Genomic DNA, 7769 nt, shown 5'->3' with positions numbered 1-7769 from the left:
GTTAGCACTGAGTTGTTAAGGAATAGTGCAAACCCAGTCAGCAATGCATTGCAGAGATTGCAGTTTGTCTCAGGACATGTGATTTGGATCATTTTTAACTCCAAGTACAGATTTGAGCAATTGTACAAAATGATCTGAAGTGGAAAGGACAGGCTGCTGTGAAATTGTAATTTAGAGTATAGATTGAAGTAGGAGGTTGTGCATCTATAAATTGACAACATAAAGAGCAAATATAGTGAGCATCGTCATGTTTAAAACAGATTTAACCTTGTGGTAACATTTGGACTTTGATTACAGGAACAAATTTTTTGCATATAAAAAAATTAACTGCAAATAAAGATAACAACTTCCTCATAAAGGACCTGCTTCTGTAAAGGGAGGAAACAAATGTTATCTTTAATTGAATTGTAAATTAATGATTAAAGAACTTTGTGTAAAACTTTATTTTAAATCTGTTTTACCAAATGTGAATTTCTGAAAACTTTTTAACTAACGTTCTAAATTTTGCTTATCATTGTTCAAAAATTAAATATGAATATCAGGTTTATTATCACTGTCACAGCAAATCTGTGACAATTTTGTGGAATAAAATTAAATGTTTCAAAAGCTGGTCAGTTCAAATATAATTGAAAGTTTGGGTTCCTCCAGCAACAATACATTAGACTAAAAATTCTTTTCCACCCTCCAAATTGTTTAAATTTAAGCATCCTAATGGTATTGTACCCAGTTGTCGTTTCCACACAGTGCTGTTGCTTCCTTGTCTAACTGTGTCAGTTTCAGTGTGTATTTTTCTATTGATTTATTACAGGCTTTTTAGCAGCTGCTGTTTCGCTGTTCTGAATTAAGGAATCAGCCCTTAAAAGGAACACAAGCCTACAACATGCAGCACCATTACAGCTACTGCAGGGTGATTATATGAACCAGACTGCACCAAGGTAATCCTTACTAAGATCTTCACCCTTCACATGGGTGCCTGAACAGCTTTGACTGTGAAGACTTGAGTTCAGAGTCACTCAGTTTCTTCTTCAAGAATGGATGATGCAAAGATGGGAGTATGCTCCCAAGGGTTCAGAACAAACTGCGCAGATTGAAGGTGGAATAGGGTGACCAGGGGAGACACGTTCATCATGCAAGAACTTCTCGAGGTACAGCCAGGTACTCCTGGCAGGAAGTTGCAAGGCAGCTTCCCCAGAAGAACTTAGACAAGTGGGAATTTTGAACACAAAACAGTACAGCACCAGGCAGGCTACGCGGCCCATGTGACTGTGCCGATCTTGATGTCAATTTATACTAAATGTCCTTCTGAGTTCATCTATATCCCTCACATACATCCATATTCCCTTCATATCCATGTGTTTATCTATCCCAGATTCATCCATCGGTTGTATTGTATCCTGCTGCTCTGTTTTGTATTCTATTAGCTCTATTGCACCCTTCTTTATGTTTAATGTTCTGCATTTAGCCAGTCCAAAGTACATGTTTATATCTTTCGAAAATGGTTCTACTATTTGAATTAATCACTTTAGCTTAACTGATGAATTAGCATGTAATTTCAAATCATTCATGTGTAAAAGGTGTGTTAAGGTATACCTCATTTCATTGTTTCTGATTTGATACCAATTTTCATCCAATTCAGTAAATTAAAGCTATACAGAACCTTAGTGGACTTGGAGAGTCGCTCTGGAAAATGCTTTGTTTTATTTTGATAACGGTAGTTGTTAATAGGTCGGGTGATTATAGTACACTTCATCAGATGTTGCAGGGATTTCACAAGCATTGGGTGTAGTTTATATTTATTACGAACTTTTATTAACCATGAGTGTGGGACAGAGTGAAATGCCTTTTGGTCCTCAGGTTAGCAACATGAAGGATTTCTGCTATTCTGCCAGACTTGATTTAGAATTATAGAATCTATTATCAGCTGTTCTTTACATCCTTTCATAGTAGTAGAAGATAAAGATTTTACAGATTTTAATTTAAAGGTATGTTCCTTCTAAAGTTCAATGCTTAATCCAAATTTAAAGCTAATAAAACAATATTAAAATTTACCAATTCTATGAAAGAAATTTATTACACTTGCTTATTGCAAAAGTATTTCTAATACAAATAGTGTTCTAAAATAAGTTTATCTTACTTCTGTTGCAGTTTACAAGAAAACAATCAACTTTGATGCAATGTTAAGTGTTTCAAGTGACAATTTCTCTCTTTTTCTACATCATCCAATTCTTCTGCAAACTCCTGTATCGTTATCTTTACTTTTATCTCTAATTTGGGCTCATGAGGTACACTTTCCAAAGCCTACTGACAATTCCAAATTGAGAGGTATAGATGAGACCGTGCAAAACTGTAACAAAATGCAAGCTATCATTAACAAACTTGTAGAAAGTATATGTTTAAGAAAAAATATTTCATCACTGCTAAATATGTGGAAGTATAAGCACACCTTCGATTTTTCCCCAGGGAACTTTAACTGACTTTCCTATATAGCTTTCTTCAAAGCTTAGTAACTTGCTATCATGACAGCAACCTTTCCCTGAACGTCAGCAAAGCTAAAGTGCTGGTCATTGATCTTAGGAAGTCATGCCCCTGTCTATATCAATGGTGTTGAGTTTGAGAGGGTTGAGAACTTCAAGATCCTCGGAGTGAACATCAATCTGTTAGCTAACCTCGTTCAACCCCATAGACATGCAGCCGAGCGTAGCATTGCCTCTACTTCCTGAGGAGGCCAAAAAAATTTGATACGTTCCTCTTGACCATTACTAATTTTTAGCGCTGCACCTTAGAAATGATTCTATCTGGATGCATAACAGCTTGCATGGCAATTGCTCTGCATGTGACCAGAAGCAACTGCAGACAGTTGTTGACACAACTCAACTCTTCACGGAAACCAGCCTACCCTCTATGGACTTTATCTATATTTCTCACTGCTTTAGTAAAGCAGCTAGCATAATCAACGACTCCACCCACCCCAGACATTCTTTCCACTCCCCTCTCCTATCTGGCAGAGGATACAAAAGCTTGAAGGAATGTACCACCAGGCTCAAAAACAACTTCTACCACATATTATAAGACAATCGAATAGTTTAATAGTACAATGGACTCGACTGCACATTCTACCTTGTTATGATATTGCACCTCAGTGTTTACCTACACTGCACATTCTCTGTACCTGTTACAATTTATTCTGATTCTGTTATTGTTTTACCTTTTCCACCTCAATGCACTGTGCAATGATTTGATCTGTATGAACAGTATACACAAGACAGGTTTTCACTTTACCTCAGTACATAAGACCATAAGACAAAGGAGCAGAAATCAGCCATTCGGCCTATTGAGTCTGCTCTGCCATTTTATCATGAGCTAATCCATTCTCCCATTTAGTCCCACTCCCCCGCCTTCTCACCATAACCTTTGATGCCCTGGATACTCAGATACCTATCAATCTCTGCCTTAAATACACGCAATGACTTGGCCTCCACTGCCGCCCGTGGCAACAAATTCCATACATTCACCACCCTCTGGCTAAAAAAGTTTCTTCGCATCTCTGTTCTGAATGGGCACCTTTCAATCCTTAAGTCGTGTGACAATAATAAACAAATTTCAATTTGTATGTGATCCAAAACTAGCTTCATTCTACCCTAGGTGAGAAGAGACCTTTTATAATCAGGAGTCAGTCAATAAAACAACCTGATGTTTAGATACCAAAGCCTGTTCACTCCTTAACAGGTCAAAAAGTAAGATGTACTCACAGGGAAAACCTTATGACATTCTTATAAGTAAGAGATTATTTAATTCTACAATGTTTGTACTTTGACCAATTAGACTGAAGATTTGAGATAGTGTTCATCTATTGTCAACGTCGATGAGGACCTCGACACCATTATGATGGTGTCGAAACTAGCGCGTGATTTGGATTTAAGTGAGGGAGAGTTGCGCAGCGTCAGCCTCACTCTCTGTTCCCAATTCCCACCTGGATCCAGTGGCAAGACAGAGTCGAGACGGCTGTTTTGAGACGGCAGAATTGAGATAAAAGTTAGATGGAGGAGGTGTATCTGGATTTTTAGAAGGCAATAAATAAGGTACGTTTTGTTTCTCCTCACAATGTAAGAAGTCATTTGGCCCATCAATATATGCTGGCTCTTTGAGCAATCCCATCAATTCCATTTTCTCATAATCTCTTGTAGCCTATTATCTCTCAGATATCTATAATAGCCCTCTACCTCCTGTTCTCCCACAGGATACCTAAGCTATAATAGAATATCAACATAACCAACATACCCTTGGGATGAGAAGGAACATGGAGGAACTCATACAGTACTGGATTTTCTGATAAGATGGCAGTGCACTTGGACTCAGCAGCCTCTTCAGGGCCAACCAAAGGTGTTTTTGTATTTTTTTGAACATCCATTTTATGATTACAAGACACTGCTGGATATTGAGAACTTCAAATACCGGAGGTCTACCCCATCAACAAGCTGCTGGTTTGCAGACTAGCTAGGTGGGCTGGATTTGGTACTGCCTGCTACAGAAAGGTGTCCGAGTCAGTGGGCAGCGTAACAGTGAATGGTTGTCTTGAATGTTTTCCTTGCGATCGCAGGACATTGGTGACATGGTGACTGGTTCACTAGTTTATTACTGAGACCAGTGGCGGGGGAGCTGCATGGCCTTGGTTGTAGCGAGCGCTACACCTCGCGCCATGGAGTTGCCTGTCGCAAGCACCAGGTGGGGGGATGCTGGGGGTGGTGTGGCATGGCGTCCCCTCCTGGAGGTGCTGCTCTCCAGTGCTCACTCGTTAGAGGACAGGCTGGATTGTGCGTATTTGTCTCTGGACTGCTTAGGGCTTGTTCTTGCCAATGTAACACTCAGTTATATTGGCTCGTATATGTCTAGGGGAAATCCCACCCAGCACCCGCCTCAACGCTTCCCACGGAGTCGGTTGCCGCCTGAATCAATCCCAAACATCAATCATCAGCCAGCACACCCAGTACGTTTTACCAAGTACACTTTATAGCTATTACTAAGTCTATGACATTAATATAAATTCGATACAGAAAAGGAAGTAATGAAAAAAAGGCGCCAAGACTTATCAAAGTCCAAATTCTTTGAGCGCAACCGTTGGAGCTCAATAAATTCCTGACAACCACCCGGATCCTGTCAACTCATGGCTCGGGACCACCCGAAGTGATCAACTGGAGCCTCTCCGCACGTCCGCCGTCCTCCCTGTCTCTCCTCCGACTCCCCGCCAAAAACCCCCACACGTCCACCGTCCTCGCCGTCTCTCCTCCAACTCCCCGTCCCTCCTCCGACTCCCCGTCTCTCCTCCGACTCCCCGCCAAAACCCCGTCCACCGTTCTCCCCGTCTCTCCTCCGACTCCCCACCAAAACCCCGTCCACCGTCCTCCCCGTCTCTCCTCCGACTCCCGGTCAAAACCCCGTTCCCAGTCATATGAGACAGCATTATCATCCGAAAAAACATTAATATGAACGCCCATTGGCTGATAGCACTCTGCTATCTGTATTAACCCAAGCAACTGTCTAGCTAGAGATTTTCTCAGCATTTAACATAACAAAGAAGCATTCCCAAGTATAACATAACAAAGAAGCCATTTTAAATTTAACATACAAAAAAGAAAGACCCCGTACACCAACAGTATTCATGCTCCATCAATCTACAGCCATGTCACTTAGGGATTTGGACTCTATTAACATTTTTGTGTGACCATATCTTATTGCTGTCTTATATGTGCTGTAAGTGAATTGTGCTGCGTATGACTGTTGGTGCTGTGTTTTGCACTGTGGCCCCAGAGGAACGCTGATTTTTTTGGCTGTATTCGGGTATGATTGAATGAAAGTTAAACTTGAACTTGAATCATAAGAAGCATTTGTGAATTCCACACAGTTTCTAAGTCAATATTGATGGGGATTGCTGGAGGTGCGAGATGGCTGCACTATCGACAGCAACACAATGTCACCTTCGACAAGTTTGCAGCACGGGAAAGGGGTGTAATATATTCATGGAATGAGAATAGGCTATTGGACAGAAAGCAAAGAGTAGGTACAAACAAATTGTATAAAGCTCTCTGGTTTCCTTGGCCGTGTAAGTCTAGGGAAGCCAGTCTCCGGCCACGCCATATGTGTGACATTGAGACGTGAGCCCTTCCCCCCAAACCCCCAGTTTGTGTGGATACTGTGTCAATCGCTACCCTGTTACAAATTAATGCCATGAAATAACAGACAGTACACTGCATACGATTAGAGGAATTATATTTATGAATCTTAACTAAAGGGTTAGTAAAGAATAGCAAAAAATAAAGGGCCCATTCTAACTAAACAGTTGAATGTGCACAAGTTGGAGCTCATCTTTGGCAAGAACAGGGAAACAGATTATTATCTGAATGGTGGCCGATTAGGAAAAGGGGAGGTGTAACGAGACCTGGGTGTCATTATACACCAGTCATTGAAAGTGGGCATGCAGGTGCAGCAGGCGGTGTAAAAGGCGAATAGTATGCTGGCATTCATAGCAAGAGGATTCGAGTACAGGAGCAGGGAGGTATTACTGCAGTTGTACAAGGCCTTGGTGAGACCACACCTGGAGTATTGTGTGCAGTTTTGGTCACCTAGTCTGAGGAAAGACATACTTGCCGTAGAGGGAGTACAAAGAAGGTTCACCAGATTGATTCCTGGGATGGCAGGACTTTCATATGGCGAAAGATTGGATCGACTAGGCTTATAGTCTCTGGAATTTAGAAGATTGAGGGGGGATCTTATTGAAACGTATAAAATTCTAAAGGGATTGGACAGGCTAGATGTAGGAAGATTGTTCCCGATGTTGGGGAAGTCCAGAATGAGGGGTCACAGTTTGAGGATAAAGGGGAAGCCTTTTAGGACCGAGATGAGGAAAAACTTCTTCACACAGAGAGAGGTGAATCTGTGGAATTCTCTGCCACAGGAAACAGTTGAGGCCAGTTCATTGGCTATATTTAAGAGGGAGTTAGATATGGCCCTTGTGGCTAAAGGGATCGGGGGTATGGAGAGAAGGCAGGTACAGGGTTCTGAGTTGGTTGATCAGCCATGATCATACTGAATAGCCGTGCAGGCTCATAGGGCCGAATGGCCTACTGCTGCACCTATTTTCTATGTTTCTATGTTTCTATCTCTCACGTGCTGGGCCCTCGGTCAACATGAAAGCACACCCCACGGAACATCGCTCGCAATCCATCTTGAACAATCGGGTCTCCCACCATATCATATGCTACAACCGGATCTCCCCAGCGTCTTCTCTCTCTATCGCCCCCCGAACACAAGCCCAAGACTAAGACCAGCCTTACTGCCCATCACCAAGAAAACCTCCTGCTAATTGGATGGTACACATTCCACATCATCCCTTATCTTCTACAATAACCCAAACAGCCTGAAAGCAGAGCAGACTGCTCTTACATTGCTGCTAAATGAAATATCTACAGCAAAACAGTAAAGATGTGAACCAGGGCATTACACTCCCCCCCCCCACAAATAGCCACGTCCCCACGACTTTGAAATAATTTATCATGCTGTCATTAATGACGTTGTTTTCACAGGTACTTTGTGATGTCAGAACCTCCAATTCATTTGTAAATGGTAGTGACATACCTCACTAGGGGGATAGTTGCAACCTTCTGTTCTCCGGATACTACATAGGCCAGCCTATCTGGGAGTCTCCTGACTCATTGAGACCTCCGTATCCCATCATCTACGTCTTCAGTTTCAGACGTTCCTTGAGATATTTCTGG

Source organism: Mobula birostris, chromosome 7 (genome assembly GCF_030028105.1).
Source record: "Mobula birostris isolate sMobBir1 chromosome 7, sMobBir1.hap1, whole genome shotgun sequence".
In the NCBI taxonomy this organism is placed as follows: Eukaryota; Metazoa; Chordata; class Chondrichthyes; order Myliobatiformes; family Myliobatidae; genus Mobula; species Mobula birostris.
This window is presented reverse-complemented; position numbering follows the sequence as displayed.